This window comes from Crinia signifera, chromosome 5, assembly GCF_055691185.1.
Source record: "Crinia signifera chromosome 5, ASM5569118v1, whole genome shotgun sequence".
NCBI lineage: Eukaryota > Metazoa > Chordata > Amphibia > Anura > Myobatrachidae > Crinia > Crinia signifera.
In genome coordinates, this window is record NC_139221.1 from 109,932,745 (window position 1) to 109,953,062 (window position 20,318).

Below are 20,318 nucleotides of genomic sequence, written 5' to 3' on the forward strand. Positions count from 1 at the left end.
TCGGGGCAAGTTTCACAGTGGAAAATAGTATCCTTTCTTATTCCCTTTTTATAGCAAACTTTGCACCTTTTTTGTGTCCTGCCCTTTTTTGCAGTGGAGGGGATTTCGTTAGGAAAATGCTGCCCTGGTACAATACGGGGACCAGCACTAGAAGTACTGGGGCCCTCTGCCTGCTGGTTCCCAAATATTAGGCCCTTTATGACTTCCTCTTGAAAGTGCATAAATGTCCCCCTCTGGCTGGTAGAACGGAATAGCACGGAAGCGTTATACAGTGCCATCTGGATGATATACACGGCCAGCTTCTTGTACCAGATTTTTGTTTTCCGCAGGGCACTGTACGGCTTCAGTACCTGATCTGAAAGATCCACTCCGCCCATGTACTTATTGTAATCTAGGATACAATTCGGTTTTGAGGTGTGGGTACAGGGACGGAGGTGGTACTGTCTCCGTGAATTGTTGTCAGTATAAGGACATCCCTCTTGTCCTTATATTTGACCAACAACATATTTTCGGTGCATATTCCCCTGCTTTCACCCCTTCTCAGTACTTGGGCAATGTGCGTTTTTGGGAGGCCTCTTTGGTTCTTGCGCACAGTACCACAAGCTGCTGTACCTCTTGAACCAAGGGCCTTAAACAGGGGGATGCTAGTGTAAAAGTTATCCACATAGAGGTGATAACCTTTATCCAGGAAGGGGTGCACTAAATCCCAGACAATTTTTCCACTAACACCTACGAGGGAGGGGGGGCATTCTGGCGGTTCAATTCTTGAATCCTTCCCTTCATATACCCTAAACCTGTGGGTGTACCCTGAGGTGCTTTCACACAGTTTATACATTTTTATGCCATATCTTGCCCTCTTACTGGGAAGGTACTGGCGGAATTTAACCCTTCCTTTAAAATGTATAAGGGACTCGTCGATACAAATAAATTTTTCAGGGATGTACAACTCTGCAAATTTGGCACTGAAATGATCAATGACCGGCCTGACTTTGAATAGCCGGTCAAAGGTGGGATCATCTCTGGGTGGGCACTGTGCATTATCAGTGTAATGTAAAAATTTAAGGATTATCTCAAAACGAGTCTGAGTCATGGCCATACGGTAAAGTGGGGTGCTGTACAGAACATCTGTACTCCAATATTGCCTAATTTCTGGCTTTTTTACTATGCCCATATGTAACACCAGACCCCAAAACGTCATCATCTCTACTGCATCTACAGGGGTCCACCTAGCAAATGATGACGTGGGGTTTTGAGCAATAAACTGCTGGGCATATAAATTAGTTTGGTCCACCATTAAATTTATAAAATCATCAGAGAAAAATAATTTGAAAAAGTCAATTTCTCTGAGACCTGTTGAATCAAATTGGATTCCTGGGATGGCCAAAAACTCAGGAACCTGGGGCTCTAAATTGTCTGGTGGTGGGGTCCATACGGGATCAATCATTTGGGGGGGGGCGGTCTCAGCTGCTCTACGGGGGCGTCTTTGAGGGGGTCCCTCATCACTAGAGGAGGAAGAGGAGCTTAAGACTAATCCTTCAAATTCCCCGCTTGCATCACTGGCTGTGTCAGAGTCAGAGGCAAGCATGGCATATGCCTCCTCCGCTGAATACATTCTTCTGGAAGACTGGGATGACATTTGGGATGACATTTGGGATGACATTTGGGATGCCATTTTTATTTTTGTGTTTCTGTAAGTGTAATGTTTCAACACGTGTATAGTGTAGGGGGGGTACAAACTTTATTTCAACACGGGGGGGTATGTAGTGTGTAGTGTGTATGTAGTAAAAAAAATTGAAGGGGTTAAAAAAAAAAAAAAAAAGGTCCTGCGCCAAAAATTGAGCACAGATGTTGGTCAGTAACGTCCGTCACTGAACAGCGCTCAAAGGCAACAGGAATTTGATCTAAAAAAAAAAAAAAATTATATCAACCCTGTGCCAAAAATGCTGTTCAGTGATGTACGTCACTGATCAGCGCTCAGCGGCCACAGGACACCCACAAAAGCAACGTGGGTGTAAAAACAAAACCCCACTGCACTCTCAAAAAAAAAAAACTGCAGATCAGTGATGCAGTGATGCAACACTGATTAGCAGTGAGGGGCAGCAGGCACACAACTGTGGGTGCAACCTGACAGGGTATATATATAAAAAAAAAAAACCTGGACCCCCAAAAAGTTGCTGATCAGTTAATTTATACTGATCAGCACAAAAGGGGGGGCAGCAGGGGGGCAGCAGTCAGTTGCACAGGCAGCACAAGCTTTGGTGCAACTGACAGGTATATATATAAAAAAAATAACCACTGCACCCCAAAAAAGTTGCTGATCAGCACAGATATACTGATCAGCACAAAAGGGGGTGCAGCAGACACAAAATATAGCACTCTCTATCACTCTCTATCACTCTCTGTCACTATCTCTCACTATATCTCACTATCTCTCACTATCTGTCACTCTATGACACTGCAGCAGCAGCACACAGGAAGTGACAAGATCCAGGAAGCATCCAGCTGCTGGCAGCACGCTACCAGCGGTGATCAGGTAAGTATCAGGCAAGGATCAGGTATGTATATCACGACAGATTGGCCGGTGACCGCTCTGCACGCAATTCCAGACCGGAATGGCGTCTGCAGCGCAGTCACCGTTAGTTTAAATCACGCGCTATGGCTGTGATTGGTCCGTCGGTCCGACGGACCAATCACAGCCTTGGGGGCAGGTGGGGTGAGGTGGGGTGAGGTGTGGTCATCACCGGTGACCCCCTCACGCCCCCTCACACCCGGCGGTGATTGACACCTGTGTTACCGAGCTTCTGATTCGCCGGTAACACAGGAAAACGCTGCGACTGGCTGTTCACATTGAACAGCCAATCACAGTGATCGCCGATGGGGGGGAGGCATCGCCGCCCCCCCTGGACATGCTGGGACATGTCTGCTGTCAGGGGACAGTTTAAAGTCATGACGTATATATACGTCATGTGTCGGGAAGTACATCCCGGCCATGACGTATATATACGTCAAATGTCGGGAAGGGGTTAAGTGAGCAGGATGGTGTGACATCATGGGATTGTGGGACTAAATGTCAAATTGTAAAATTTATCTCTGCCACTGGTGACAGACCTGCGTATCACGGGCGTTTCTTTGTTTTGGGGTGGGAACTAATGATGAGTCTGTTCTGTCCCACCCCCTGAAGCAGTCTGAAGTTGCTCCTCTCCTGGCATTTTCCAGAGAAGGCACTAAAGATTTTGGTCAAGTATGGCTCATATACATGGTTATCATTACATTTATATCCACAAGTCATCTCACCTTTGTACTTGTGAATTATCTGGCTGGCTGGTAAATACAGACACAATGCAAGGCCAATTTAATATTTAAAAAGATATCCCAGCTATCCGATCGCATAGATCATGAGATAAACTATATATTAAATGACACTAAGTTTATGCTATGTAGATACTGTATATTGAAATAAATGCCAAACTATTCAGACCACCGCTTGGAAAACTCTTTATATATAATAAAACTACTTCCAGGATAGTTCACAAAACAGCCATCAACATTTATTTTAAAAAATTGCCATCCTACTTTGGTTTTAAATAAATGATGTCTCTGTTCTCGCTTTCCTGTATAAATTGGGGAACTAATATATACAATCATAAAATAATCCTGCAGCATTCTTCATAGATCACACAGAACTGTAAATTAATTTCCAAATGCTTTATAATCTAATTTAACGGAATGTAAGGCATTTCAGTACATGGCTTGTAACAGTTTTCCTAGCATGATATACTCATCAATGATGATATCCCCTTGTATAAATGTTAGCACCATTTTTAATAAAATGTAAACTACAGAATATACAGTATGTAGGACAATTCGAATAATTTTGCTAAGGATAGCAATTTTCATAATGCCTGCTCAGGTATATAAAACAATTCATACCGCTGTGTACTTGAGATAAACTATTTGGCTCAGTACATAGCCAGGCCCTCTTCTACCCACATTAATGCTCTGCCCTAAATATCTAGCCCCTTCTTCCTAGGAGTCTCTCTCCCTCTATTCTGCTATTGCAAAGATTCCTGCTGCAGGTAAGTGACAATCCGTGGGTGTCAGGGCAGACACCTACATGCTGCACAAAACACAAAGCAAAGCTTCTCTGGCTGTCACCCACTACACTTATTCTCAAAACTATGGCCTCTCACACCTCATCTGCATAGTTCACTTTGGTTCTTCCCATTCCGGAGCCTGGTTGGCTGCTAGGCTGTGAGCTCTGATTGGCTCACGGTCAGCACCTAATATAAATTTGCACTGACGCTGCGTCTCCATGACTGTGTGCTAGTGCACCAGCTGCAGCTAGCTAGTGATCACTGCTGGCCAGACCCCGTGGCAGTCCTCCACTGATGACGACCATGGACATAGCACACTATTGCCTAACTGATTCTGCACTGAATTACATTTGACTACCTGCTTGCTTGCTAGTGACTAACAAGATAAAGTGGTCACTGCGCTAAAGTTAGAGGTAGCAATGTGCGAAGGGGCTGCGGGGTATGAGTGATCTAGGCTCAGTTGAACAGGATAAACAGGCAAACCAAGTGTTCACCTTCTATTTCAATCAATGTCTGCAGTTGTAGAAATAATGTATTATAATTGTGCTGTTTATATCACGATATGCAAGTCAGTACATCCTGGATATCAAATGAACAGGTGGACCTAAGCAGTATCACACTTATCAATATCAGTGTCAGCAGTGATGCGCCACCGGACATCTAAGAACTTGCAAGACCGGTGTCCTGGAAGTCACGTTCCCAGCTGAGCGCCTGTGGAGCCGGGCCGGGCAGCTGCACAGACCGTGGCTCAACATCAAGTGGTGCGGGGCTTCTCCCTGATACCAGCACAGGGTAAGCAGCAAGCGAGCAGGATGCATCAATGCTGCCAACCTTTAACTCCAAAATGTAACTTATCTCCGGGCATAATCCCTGATTAAACGGGGATTCACCGGCTACTGACTTGACTATTTTTCCAACATATTCCGCCCCACCACCATCCCCATCTCCCTCATTACATTGCCCAATTGAGACCACTGCGGTTATCTGGCAGGAACATAGGTTCCAGGTCAAGGGACCTATGGTGACAGGGGTCCCTAAAAGACACCCTCATACCCATTAAGGGTCCTCCCAGAGTGATACTGGGTAGGTCCACCTGTTAATTTGATATCCAGGACGTACTGACTTGCATATCATTTTATGCCAATAGATAAATAAATACATTACTCTCATATACAGTACACTGTGTAGAGTGCTTTTCTTGTTGACAATACCAACAGCACAATTATAATACATTATTGCTAAAACTGCAGACATTGATTGACATAGAGGGTGAGCGATTGGTTTGCTTATTTATGCATGCTAGTAACGGCACATTTGTGCACCCAACTTTAATACCTTACAGGGTTCAGAACTAAATGTCATCAGTCATATGGGGTATTCAGTCCTATTATTTCCAGTAGTCAAAAATACTGGCCAGGACCTATTCAATCCCAGCAGTTCCCGTCCGGGCTTGTCACTCCAGATTCGGCTCAAACAGATTCGCCTATCCATGTCTTTTTCCGACTTTTGGAATGTTTCTGAAAGTCAGGGGGAAAAAAAGGAAAACATTGAATGAGTTAAATGTGAATATGATCGATTATCAATGAAAATTACCGATTTTTCCTACTATCGCCATTTGATGTGCATCCGACTAATTTATTTGTTGCATTTTTTATTTGTATGTTAGACGTGTAGATGAGAGACTGTCCAAAACAGTATATGTGTAGAGAATATTTTTAGTGAGGCTAAAACATTTGTTAGCACAACCTAGTAATACGGTATCATGAGGGAGTGGCAGAACTTGTAAGTTGTGGGCCCTGGTGCAAAAAATATAATTTGGGCCCAATTTCCCATCCAAACCCATGTTCACAATATGTAACAAGGCAGTGTGACAGGGAGAGGCAGAGGGTGGTAGGGATAGGCAGGGGAGGTCGAGTGTGACAGGGAGAAACAGTGACAGGAAGAGGGTAACAGGGACAGCAGTGGGCCACTTAGTCCTCACCTGCTGCACAAATGGTAGTTCCTCCTCTGTCATGAGGGTAATTACAGATACTACAGTATCTTATATTTTGCTGCTTTTATCATATTCCTGTAAAATAGCTACCAATATTCTACCAGTAGTCGTAATCCAGTGCAAACATTCCTTTTACTGCACTTCACACATATGTCAACACATAATTAAGCTGGTATGCAGAACCTGTAGTGGGTTTCCAGTTGCATGTGTGCACAGTGATCATTCATTTACATGAGCTATCTTGACTTTTGAACTGGTCGTTAGAACCTGCTTCCATCACTCCTGCAAATGATCATTACTCTGAATTATTGTGTTACTCTGAAGTAGAGCTGATATATTCAAGACATTTACCATCTGGACTCTAATCTCATTGAAAAGGCTAGTGACTTAACATGAAGATGTGCTAATTACAGTATGAGTATTCAAAAATGCTGATGTAAATGAGAAACTATTTACAGTTACTATCGCGCAGCATCAAAAAATACCACGTGATAACAGGTGCTCCGCACAGCTTGTGTGCATCTCTGCTGAGCGCTGTCCTGAACTTCTCCTCTAAAATGATCTGCAAATGGCTCCTGAATTCTCAAGTACTCTACATTTTTAAACATAATTCCACTTTCTACAATAAAAATAATGAGTCAAATGTAATAGGGTGAGAGTTTCAGTAAGTGAGAGATTTTGGGAGAGTTTTCCCAATCTTTTTAAAGCAGCAATCAATTACACGGCTAAACCAGGTTGATTTTGCCATGTAATTGATTGCTGCTCCATCTGCCTGAGACACACGAGCGTCTCATATGCTTGGGCGTCTCAGTAATTCTTGCAGCAGGGTACGGCAACCCTGCCCGTGTCCGCTTCAGGAACACGGGTTAGGGGTTTGGTAGCACGCACTTCTCCTGCACAAACGGGTGCAAGTGCGTCTCATACACAATAAAGGACGCATTTGCCAGTACTTCATGTTACATATTGGCAAATGTCTCCTTTTCAAACCCCCACTATCCACGCCAACCCAAAGCATGGCGAGCGCACAAGTTACACGTCCTCCTGACCTGTTCATACCCCCACTATCCACATCGGTGTGGAGTTGATTTAATAAAGTGTGGCGAGCGCAGCGACCCCGAAGTGTGGCAAGCAAATGCGTAATATGAGCCCGAAGCGTGGTGAGCGCACGCGGAATACACGTCAAGTAACCTGCACCCCCTCTCGGGGCTCGACACGCTTTGGGCTTGGTGGCTTGCTGCGCCCACCACACTTTATAAAATCAACTCCACACGTGGATAGTGGGGGTACGAAACAAGAAGAAAGAGAAAAAGTAGCGCTAATGACAATTTTAATAGAACCTAGAACCCGGCTGCTAACTAATTGGGATTACCAATCCCGATATGACAAGAACAAACAAAAAGTAAAAAGAAAGCACTATGGTTTAGGTATTAAATAAATGTTAGTTTTTAGAAAACTGAATTAAAAAATGATGTTTATAGATACAGTAAAAACATGAAATGACAAAAAAGTCAAAAACAGCTTATTAATCATCTAACAGGTACCGGCCGATACCAAACATACATGAAATGAAAAAATGAAAAAAAAAAAAAAAAAAAATAGCTAAAAAAAAATCTTTTTTTTAAAGGAGGGTGGGGTTAATGAAAAAATGGGTCCAATTGGGCAATCCACTTGATATTTAATCAAGATAAGCTACATTAATACTATGGGAACAGCCAATCTTTACTGATGATTAGTATATAAGCAGTCCATTAATGCAAGCAGTCTGGGTTAGCTGTTTAGGCACTGTCACTGGTCCAAATAGATTAGTTAGTCAGTGGTCGCATGTACAAGATTGAAACAGAACAATTATGCAACTATATTTACCTGACCTCTGTTCAGTGACTAGATGGTATGCATTATCAGCAGTGATTACCAGGCATCCTGGATAGTTGGAGACAAAACTCTGAAGTCAATAGGAGCTTTGAAAGGCCGGCAATTCCTTTTAAAGTGAAAAAAATTCAGTGCTGACGCGTTTCCCCGCCTACGTGTATGGGTGGCTTCCTCAAAGATAAAGTGTGATCTTGATCTTTGAGGAAGCTGCCGATACACGTTTAGGTTTAAAACCTAAACCAGTTGGGGTATAAACAGGTCGGGAGGACACGTAAGGCGTCACCTCGTGGGGCTCGCTGTGCTCGACATGCTTCAGGCTGGCGTGGATAGTGGGGGTGTTTAAAGAAAACACTCACACCTGGCATATCATCCATCTGAAACTATAAATGACATGTGTTAACTGGCAACTGGATCATACTGACTATGAGTAGTGCGCTGTGTAACGCTGACTGACTACGCTAACTACGTAAGCTCCGGCTATGCTGGCCACGGGAACACTACGCTGATTCTGACAGGGACACTACGCTGACTACGTAACTGCCACCGTGAAACTACACGAGTACCAAATTGGCATAAGTATATGTAGAGAATGTGTGTTCGCAATATTCCCAGAGATGTCCACATTTTTTTTGTGGACATAATCCTCCTTGGGAATATAGCCTGTAGGTGGTATGGCAGGGTGGTGTTATGGGAGGTGGACACCATGGCTGGCATAACCTACTGCTGGTAGCAGCAATGTCAGAAATTCCTTTGTTTTGGCATTGGATTATGTTGGTTGTTTGATGGTAGGAACTAACATCAAAATAACATAAATACTAGAATAGAGCATGTTGTGATAAACCTCGCCCCCCAAATTACTTTGCTGTTAATTAATGATTCTGAATGGTCAATGCGTAATGTTCTGTCATATTCCCTGACTGAATCATCCTATGCTCACTGGATTGTCTCCTAGGTAAGATATTAGGCATATGGTCATTGGGTCACCAGCAAGTTGTTAGACAGTCAGTATGTCGACACCATTAGGTCAACATGCATTTAGGTCGACATGTTTCTAGGTCGACATGCAGGAAGGTCAACCTGAGTCTAGGTCGACATGGGTTAGGTCAACAGGGTCATTAGGTCGACAGGGTCATTAGGCCGCCATGGGTTAGGTCAACAGTCAAAAGGTCAACGTGGGGTTTTCCACTGTGACTCATGCCCTACCATCCACTAGGGCGTGGTATGAGAATAAAATAGTGTGCCGAGCATAGCAAGGCGCCGAGCCCGAAGCGAGGGGACGCGGTGCACTTTAACCTGTGTCCATTTCGACTGTGTCCACATTCGGGTAAAAAAAACCAGTGAAAACCCCCACGTCGACCTTTTGACTGTCAACCTAACCCATGTCGACCTTATGACCCTGTCGACCTTATGACCCTGTTGACCTAACCGATATTGACCTAGACGCATGTCGACCTTAATGCATGTCGACCTAATGGTGTCGACCTAATGACTAACAACTTGCTGCTGACCAACTGATCCACACCCAGATATTTATGAGGAAGCAGTGGCAATTCCAGAGGAGGGGCTGCAGAACAGTTCAAAATTCAAATAGGGGAGCCACATCAACTGCCACCACCTGCCATTCCAAACCAACTCAATGACAGTTGGTGGTGCTCCCCTGTTTGAATTCTGAACTGTGCTGCAGCCTCACCTTCGAAGGCAGACATTTAATTTGCAGCATAAAAATAAAGAATCTTGGTGACAAGTCAACGTTAGTTACAGCTAACATTAGTTAGTTTAGAGACCAGTCTATGCTTAGGGGGGAAAAAAAAACATTGGCCCAAGATCACGGTTTAAAAGCAAACGCATATGTACTGTTTCCATAAGCCACTTCATATTATAGTAATGCAAAGCAATGTTCATATTAATAAATATATTAATAGCACTTTAATGGGACACTTTAATTGTTGCAAGATGTTCAAGTGTTTCCTATTTCATTTCAGTGTTTTCTATTATATCTTAGTTTGTGTTAGTACTTCCAGTAATAATTGTGTTACAAACACTCTCAGTTCTCGTCAAAGTGACAGCAGCCAATGAATACAACGGTGGTCTTTGCTATAACTTTGCCTGTGGCTCTAGCAGCTGCCTTACTATAGTATATGTTCTTGCTATCACCTTGTATATCATATGACTATTTCCTGAGCTGGAGGAATGGATTTACCATCACGCACAGTAGACCTGTATCTAGAAGTGGCTGAAGCTTTTTTGCACAAAGCGCGTACAGTATCAAATATATTTCTCACCTGTATCTCAAAGAGACACTTTTAAAGAGCAAGATAAACCATTATCTGCCTGCTCGGGTGTGGTATATGGTCCCGACAGTCGGGATCCCGACAGTCAGTAGCGCTACATCGGGATCTGGACTGGAAGGACTCAGATAGCGGTGAGAGCACAACAAAGCCCCTTGCGGGCTTGTTGCACTCACCAAGCTGCGGGCACGGTGGCTCGCTACGCTCGCCACCTATTCTATTCTCCCTCTATGGGGGTTTTGGACCCCCACGAGGGAGAATAGCCGGTGGCCATCGGGACCCAGAGTGTCGGGTTTTGACTTTTGGGATCCCGACATCGGGGTAATGACTGTCGGGATCCCGACTGTCGGGAAACTGTCCGGCACCCGCCTGCTCACCTTTGGGTGATGAGCCTGGGGATGAGATGGGACCTTGTACCAGCACTCTAAGCAATTACATTGTGCAGCCATTGTTCCACTAACAGGACAAAATCTCCAATGGAAGCTAGGGTTTTGGAGTGCGACTACCTCCTCCTTGATGGAGAAGGATAAGTCGACCATACCATCTTGAGCAGGGGTCAAAAGGAGGATGAGACTGAGTCTTGGAGGAAGAAACTGAAGTAGAAAGGGAGGGGATTCATCAGACCTGGGTTGATCCATGCAGCATACAGTATGTAATAAGTTGCCTGTTCCGTGAGTTAGAGCTAACCACTGGTAATTAGACCTGATGAGATACCCAGAACAGAACATAGGGTAAAAAAACACCCATAAAGGTTAAAAGAAACATCATAAGACCCAATAATACACCAACCTATAGGGAAAACTCCAATGAAAGCCTAGGAGCAACCTACGCCTTCTGCTGGATACTGCTGGCTGCTACTCACCAGCAGGTAATGTGTTTAAATAATTACATAATTACAACTTAAAGTATCAATTTGAGGAGTTAGTGGTCTTTAAGTGGAATCCCTCATTCAGGCCAGCCACGTTATATTCTTGTGATGGGACTAGCAAGCCTGTAGAATGTTATATATACAGTAAATGCTGTGGGGATAGTGGATAGAATCATTCTTGGGGCATCAAAGGTTATGTGCCTGCTGGCTCCAATTATGCAAATCCACCCTAGCATGGCTAGCTGCAATTCCTGGTCTCTTACTATTACTGTCCTTTGTTTCCCACAGGAGCAGAAAAGCAAGTAAAGCTCTTATTATATTTGTGTTGTCTGGCAGAAATTGTCAGTGAGTTCTTGCAATTGAACCACTGCAAATTTCTCAAGAACCAAAGTGGTTTCTTTCCTGTGCTGTATAGTATATACCATTTTGAATATTAGACGTTTGATTGCTTTGTTCACAATGTATTCACTTTATTACTGTATCTGCAGCACAGGTGTCCCTAATTCCATTGCCGATATTACTACCATGTGTTACATATTGTTTTTCTCCTGATGAAGTGTTACTGCTTAGAATGAAAATGCATCATGTGTTTGCAGTTTCCTGTTATATTTCAATTTTAGACTGAAATAAAGCTTTTCACAGACACATGTAACAAGAGTCTTACTTAAATGCTCAATGGAAAAGGGTCACTTTTTATCCATTTTACCTTACAAATATCAATAGCAATACTCTGTATTTGCATTTAACCATTACCTTTATCTAGCATAATCGTGGAATTAGGAATGTCAGGCTCAGTGCTTACAGAATAATGTAAATATTACAAACAAATTGGAAAAATTAAAATTTTAATGGATTTTTAAATACTTATTTTCATCAGAAATAAAAATGTTTTGACAAAAACAAACAAAAAATCTGAGTATTTCAGGTAAACTAAACCATGGAACACTGGCTCATTTTCCTGTGCACTGAACTTAATGGCAACTATGAAACACTGAGAAACACTAAGGGGTATAATTATTACAGTGCGGGTTTAAAAACATAGAAATGTTGCCAATGGGTGTTCCCTGTGAATGCAGGCGTGGCATTGCCTGCTCGGGGTGGGCATCTGACGTCACATGATCTCAGCGCCCGCCCCCCTTATTCGGCATTCATCGGCGGAAATAAAAGTCTGACTGACTTTTATTACTAAAGGTGATAAAAATCATTCTATGGTCAGCGACTGTAAGTATACGCAGCCTAGACAACAGGTCTTAACAGGCCCTTAGTAACTTTAGTAAAAATATCCCCTAAACCTATAAAAAAAATTTACCAATGAACTATGTAACATGCAATTGGATTAAAAACAGGGACTGTATTGTATGATTAGTTACATCCAGGATAGCAGTGTGACATTTTCCACAAGAGTTGGTCTGTTCTGTGTAAAAAGCATCAGAATCTCTTCCATTAGAAATGCATAGATCACTTGGATAGCGAAAAAAAAAGTGAATTCCGTTCTAATGTTCAACCTTATATTAACATATGTTACAATACCTGAAATAGAACAATGATATGCAATTGGCATTGTAGACCTATTACCATATTGCTTTATTAATAAATACAAAGGTGGTTCTAGGACTGGTGCTGGACAACGTACTGTTTGTTCTCCATAAGCTGTTCCTATCCTCTTATATGGGGATAGAAATTCATCAATATCTGAAAACTGAAAGTTTTGACTAAGGGTAGCAAAGATGTTTTTACAAAGATGTTTGAGTCTCCTGTGCATTAGAGGAATTCACCTATTGATTGTTTGGCCCAGCTTTGGGGGCTGAGTATATTTATAAAAAGCTCACCCTCAAACATAACCAGGAATTTGTAACACATTGTACATTGACTATTATATTTTTACTTATATCTCTGGTAAGTATGCCACCCCATGCAATCATTTTTAATCACGATATATTAAAAGTTATATTTGTTATACAATTTTTGAAGAGTCCTCTTTCCTTCTGTGTTTTTCTGAATATATTTTCAGGCTCAGGGGAGCACCACCAACCAGTTACCTGACCCGTGTAGTAGGGCCTAAGATTTATTCCTAGTTGGTTTAAGGCTGCTCAGGCCACACTCTCCACACTGGGGTTCGTTCACCCCGTAACAGAACCTGGCGTGTAGGCGGGTAGAACCCAACGTGTAGTACTTTGTGCAGAATCCCAATCATTGTTTGTCTCCATATGTTTTCACATGACCATGGAAGGAGCGATCCATTTAAATCATTCCGCCTCCATAAAACCATAAATCCAGGGTTATGCTGCTATGCTGCTGAGACAAAACACAGCAGTGTATATTTTTTGTTGCTACTCCTTAGTGGTACATATAACCAGAATTGCTTTATAAAGCAGCTGCCCTGGCAACTGAGCAATTTGGCAGCATGTGCGGTGTAATATTTAGCACTACTGTCTCACAACACTGAGGTCATGGGTTTGATTCCCACCATGGCCCTAACTGTGTGGAGTTTGTATATTCTCCCAGTGCTTGCGTGAGTTTCCTCCGGGTACTCCAATTTCCTCCCACAATATAAAAATATACTGGTAGGTTTATTGGCTCTCAACAAAAAGTAAACCTAGCATGATTGTGTGTGTACTTGTGGTAGGGCATATAGATTGTAAGCTCCACTGGGGCAGGGTGAATGTCAATTTTCAAAATATACTCTGTAAAGGGCTGCGGAATATGTGTGCGCTATATAAATAACTGGTAATAATAATAATTGTGAATTCCTTTGGTAGTTTTGTGTCTGAAAATCACAGCGAGTCAGATACCTAATTTCTGCTCTTTTGTCATTATTAATGAATAGGCCCCTTGGTGTGCATTAATGTGTATGGTATTTATACAGTACTCCTTCATTCCATGTTCAGTTTTCTTCCTTATGTCTACCCACCTATATACCGTGATATGTCAAATCAATGTTACTACAAGATTGACATAAACAGGATAACATCCATCCTAAGCCTCAAAGGGCCACTAAATAACAAACACTTTAAATCAACCAAGGATACAGTTTGTATCCTTTATGTGAAAATACATACATAATTTATTTACTACAAAAATGTTCATTGCCGTAAACATCAACAATTGTTTTAGTAAGTTTGCATTATTTGCACACAGAACAGAAATAAAATTTGCTTTATAAATAGTAAAAAAATAAGCTACGCTTACAGTATTTTACTTTTCATGATTGATTTGAACACTGAGTTAAAAAAAAAAAAAATGCTGTGATTTTTATATTTCTGTTATTTCTTCTAATTTAAGGGACATATAGGGACTCATTTCCAGCCTGGAAACCCCACCCCCCCCCCCCTCCTCACTTGACTTACCGTAACCCAGCTCCTGCTCCCCCATCTCCTCTTCCGCTGAGCAGCCCGGAAGTTCCAGAGCGCGGGCTTCATCCTGCCGGCGGCCAATTAAAATGCAGCAGCGGCTGGTGAGTCAATCAGAGCTCGCGTACCAGCAGCCATTCTGATTGGCTGCCGGTACTTGAGCTCTGATTTGCTCAAAATCCGGTGCAGCATTTTAAATGGCCGCCAGCGTCCTGGGTTGAATAAGCCTGCGCTTCGGGATCCTGCTTTGTTTAGCGCACTGAGCGCAGTGCAGGGGAGGGGGGTTGCAGTGGGCAAAATGAGCTGCCCGGGTCCTTCCAGTGGCCGGGGCCTGGGACAGCTGTACCCACAGCACCCCCTATTGGCGGTCCTGATTGTGAGTATTTTGTCTTCAGTCAGGTTTCATTTTTAGTGCTATTGGTAACAACCTTTCTAAAGAGTGTGCTTGATAATTAATAGTTAAAAGCTAATTGGTTGCTATGGGGAAAAAAATTATCTTGATACATTTCCCCAATATTATTTAAATAGTTTCTCCATTGACTCAAAAACATACAAAACTTACAATTTGTTTTCATACTGTACGAGATAATGTATAACATTTTAATCAATGTGATAGGCCTACTCTCTGTGTGTACATTACAGCCCACTAAAATAAAAGAAATAGACGTTGATTTATGTATAAAAGTTTTAATCAAGAGGTTGCACCACTGGAAGTAACGTAATAAACACAACACAGATATACTAAAAAAGTGTATAAAGCAGCAATCGGCACTGATACTCATGAGTTATGAAACATATATGGAATATATAACAGTGGTTTAAAATAGAATATATAGCCCTTCCTAGTGAGCTCTCATTGTGGACTACACAATCTTCTTATCTTCAGCATCTTCTACAGCAGATATTGGATGTGCAGAAAAATATTCAACGGTTCCTGGAATACACAAACAACAAAAATGTTGTTATTGATAAAAAAAATTACATATTACAATAAGTCAATTAAGGACAGCCCAAAACTATAAAAAAACTATAAAAACTATAAATACCATACTCAACAATACTCAACACAGTATTAGTATAGCGGTTTGAAATTTGTGTCCAGTAAGCAAATATCTGTCCCATGACTTTAGTATTTAATCAGTGGTGTCCTTTATTTTAATATCTTCACTGTTGTTTTACTGTGTATATAGTATATGATTATTAACTTTTAGTATATATTGTGAACACAAGGCTGACCTCAGCCTGGCTGACTATTGCAAGCTGACTATTTTTAGTTTGTCATATTTTAAAGTAGGAAGATTTTTAAGTAGGGCGAAAACAGTTACATAGATTAAAGCTAGGACTTATTCTGGACCAACTGTGATGTAACTCCTGTCTCCTTCTCATTACAGGTAACTTATATCATCTGTTACACCAGTATTGAAGTAGCTGCTTGCATACTGCTATATTCTATATCTAGGTAACTCATATAATCTGTTACACCAGTATTGGAGTAGCTGCTTGCATACTGCTATATTCTATATCTAGGTAATTGTGCAAATATTTTTATAAGATTTGAAAGTGAGTTAGAATTTATTAGTGGCTGGGATGGTATGTAACCTCTTACCATTTGTTATCTTAGTTTTATTGCTAGTGGAAGAGGGGCTCTGGCTGGGTGGGGTCTCAATCAATTAACTTAGAAACAGCTTTTAGTATATATTGTGAACACAAGGCTGACCTCAGCCTGGCTGACTATTGCAAGCTGTACCTCTAATGACTTTACATCTCTTGCTGTTCCATTGAGAGTAGGTGTCCCTGATTATTTTATTCTTGGTCCTCTTCTCTATCTCTACATGTCCTCTCTGGGTGAACCTTTTTGTTCACTCGACTTCCACTATGCCAAAAATACTAAAATCTACCCCTCATTTCCTGATCGCTCTCCTTCCATCCTAACTCATATCTCCAACTGTCTCTCTGCTATCTACTCTTGGATGACCCAGCGCTATTTTAGACTTAAAATATCAAACACTAAGCTGACCTCTTCCGACCCTCCTGCATAAAACCTGACCATCTCTCATCCTAACCTGTTTATGCTCGCCTCTCCCCCTTCTGTGTTACCCCTGTCTGTCTAACCCTCCCCTTTAGAACGTAAGCTCTCACGAGCAGGGCCCTCTCTCCTCATGTGCCTTTCTTAGAATATATAAACCACTGCCACCCTGATAATTGATGCAACTATCCGTATTAACCATGTACTTGTCCTAAACTATCTTGTTATGTAATTTGTTTTGTGTTTGCTCATAACTATGCTCTGTAAAGCGCTGCAGAATTTGTATGCGCTATATAAGAAACTGTTAATAAATAATAATAATAATTAACCACTTCAGTGGTATGCCTGGATTTTTTCCAGGCTCAGCTGCGCTGCCGGGCATACCCCCAGCAGGTAGGTGTGCACCAGTGGCGCCTCCAGCTGTGCACCACTGGCGCACCTCCTCTACCCCCCCCCCCCCCTCCTGTCGATCCACCCCATACCTCCACACTCCGGCGATTGTACGCCGGAGCTCCCTTGCCACCATTAGCACTGCATCAGTGACTAGGTGGCAGGCCCCACTCGGAGGGAGGTTCGTGTGGCTCAGAGGGTGTCAGGAGTGATCTGGATTTCGTGGTGTAAGTTCGTCCCAGTTGCCCGGAGGCAAGATGCCTATCGGTGCCCCCCCCCCCCCCACACACACACACACACACATAGCACCTTATATAAATATATGTATACATGTGTGTATGTATGTATGTATGTATTATGTTATATATAATATGTTTCAAATAAAGAGACTGTGGCATCTATGGAGCTCCCTTGCCACCATTAGCACTGCATCAGTGACTAGGTGGCAGGCCCCACTCGGAGGGAGGTTCGTGTGGCTCAGAGGGTGTCAGGAGTGATCTGGATTTCGTGGTGTAAGTTCGTCCCAGTTGCCCGGAGGCAAGATGCCTATCGGTGCCCCCCCCCCCACACACACACACACACACATAGCACCTTATATAAATATATGTATACATGTGTGTATGTATGTATGTATGTATGTATTATGTTATATATAATATGTTTCAAATAAAGAGACTGTGGCATCTATGGTCCTGATAGGAGGGGGAGACAACCACAGAAGTGATATCAACAGCTTTCAATGAACTGATTCAAACTTGCAGGGGAGGAGAGGTTCCCCCTTGGGAGCAGGAACTCTGCGGCTGATGACTCTGTTGCCTCTCAGAGTTACGCCTCTGATGCATAAAATATGAAATAATGAATTTGAACAACATAATATTAAAATTTATTTAATAAGTCAGTTTGCAAGCAGAGTATTATGGTAGCTCACCCATATGGTAAATACTGGTCTCTCACTCATAGGTTAAAAAGCTTGATCTGGAATGTCTTTTGTTTATGGAATAATATATGCCATGCAGTATATTATGAATTTATATGAGGTTAATTAAGCATAACGAAAATGTCTAATTACCACTGAAATACTAATATACAGAGTTTATACTGTACATATACAAACGCTCAAACGCTGCCCGGCTGTTCTAACCCGGCGCACAGTTTTGCACAGCCTGATGTGATGCTAAAGTTCATGCTGCGCTACGCACTCACCCACCCCTGGCCTGGCTGCTCATTGAGGCTACACCCCTGCACTCCCTACCCCACTCACCAGCTGCAGTGTCTGTCCCACTCCCCAGCCGCACGGACTAGTAAGTAAATGTGTGCGGCGGTCGGTTGGGGGGGGGGGGGGGCGTGGGAAGTTTTTTTTTAAATTAAAGATGCCAGGGAGCATTTTTCAATCCCAAATTCCTAGTTTGGAGCTACGCATACCCCTAACACTATGCATCACATTACAGTTACACTATCCAACATTATTCTGTACATTTGTATACAGTAGTACAGTTTCAGCAACATATTACCCCAAAAGTCTATTCCAATAGTCTATTCAAATTGCAAATACTATTTATCACAGTGTTCATCTTTCCCACTTTATATTGGTCAGTTGTCACATCCATAGTAGTATGCATAGTATTGGCTATAATTTATTCATATTAGAATATTGCAATATTTTAAAATTGAAAAACATATATTAAAATGTAAAAAAATCCCATGTAATTATCAGTTATATAACTAGCACTTTACAGTTCCCAACAGGCATGCAACGGTCCAGCCTAGCAACAGGAGCTATTCATTATTTATTTAGCAAACATTGATTCAAGTGATTTTAATCATGAACACCTAGACACTAATTCATTTTCTCTTATGTGGCAACCATGTAAATGCCAATTTGGCAGTTTTTGTACTAAGGTGATTCATTAAGCTCTATTCTTGGCGTCTTAATAGCCGCTATGAGCGTGTGACAGAATCTAGAATTTAAACAGGCCAAGTTATTGGAATATAAACCTGCCACTTTATATGAAATGAAGGATTTATTAAATTTTAAGGGACATGCACACCGAACACGTGTAAGGTTATTTACCGTTCATGGCAAAAACTAATGTATGTCTGTATATAGCATAATGTTTATTGTAAAACTTTACCAGCACTAAACACAAAGATGCTTACAGTATATAATAAATACAATTTCAGGATATACAGGAATATTCTTATTATGAAATGTTGAGTCTTTTACTGAAGCCCTGTGGGTGGGCTGAGCGCTGCACTGTATGAAAGTGTACCTGTCACCTTCACATAACTGCACATTAAACAGATATCTTACCAGACAACATACAACTACACACATTTACGGAGTATTACAGTTGTATAGTTTCTCCGGTAGTTATCTTTTACACGCCATTACAGTATAAAGCTAGCCAGCTTGTCATTATGCATTAGTGAGAGTGAGAGGAGGAGCCTGGTGCAAGACCCAAGAGAGCTCAAGGAGAGTGCAGATTCTGATGCTCGATCGTACGCCGGAGCTCCCCTGCCACTGCTCCCACCACCATTAGCACTGCATCAGTGACCAGGTGGCAGGCCCCACTCGGGGGGAGGTTCAGTGTGGCTCGGAGGGTGTCAGGAGTGATCAGGAGTTCGGGCGCCCGAGTCCCTCCGAGCCGCCCCGAACCTCCCCGAATGTTGCCGGCCAGCTGGTCACTGATGCAGTGTGAATAACGGCGGGGAGCTCCGCGTAAAATCGCAGGAGGGCGCAGGTCAGGAACAGTGGGGGAGCAACAGAATGGGGGAGTCGGGACTGGTTGCTGCGCTTGAGTGGTGAGTATTGCTGGGGCAGGACAATAAAACAGTGGTGTAAGTTTGACCCATTTGCCCGGAGGCAAGATGCCTATCGGTGCCCCCCCCCCCCACAAACACACATAGCACCATATAAATATATGTATGCATGTGTGTATACATATGTATTATATTATGTATATTATGTTTGAAATAAAGAGACTGTGGCATCTATGGTCTTGATAGGAGGGGGAGACAACCACAGAAGTGATATCAACAGCTTCCAATGAACTGATTCAAACTTGCAGGGGAGTAGAGGTGCCCCCTTGGGAGCAAGAGCCCGGCGGCTGATGACTCCATTGCCTAGGCTAGGCTACTGAGGTTTCTCTTAATAGATCTACAGTGTCTAGATAGACAGTCAAAAGGTCTACCCCAAAAGGTCGACATGCACTATGTCAACAGGGTCAAAGGTTGAAATGATCTCAAGATCGACATGATAAAGGCAGACTCATGATAAGGTTGACATGAGTTTTTCATGATTTTTTTTTTAACTTACTTCACCATCCATGTCGGCATAGAGGGAGAATATAATAATGTATCGAGACCAGCGAGGCACCGAGCCTGTAGCATGGAGAGGGGGACGGGGGCCATGCTGCATATTAATGATCCGCTCCCTCATT

The 20,318-nt window shown here is 42.5% G+C and overlaps 1 long non-coding RNA gene across 6 annotated transcripts in view; it reads right to left on the reverse strand.

Moving 5' to 3' along the window:
* Window positions 1-5,495: 5,495 nt before the first annotated feature.
* The window catches only part of LOC146080489 (uncharacterized), a 277,616-nt gene continuing 262,793 nt past the window's right edge, over window positions 5,496-20,318 (reverse strand). For 5 of the 6 annotated variants that reach the window (XR_014474892.1, XR_014474893.1, XR_014474891.1 and 2 more), the window contains one exon: window positions 15,161-15,396. This is a non-coding gene — a long non-coding RNA (uncharacterized LOC146080489). Of the gene's footprint in view, window positions 5,612-15,160; window positions 15,397-20,318 lie in introns of those variants that run through there. The other variant, XR_014474889.1, reaches the window with a different exon arrangement.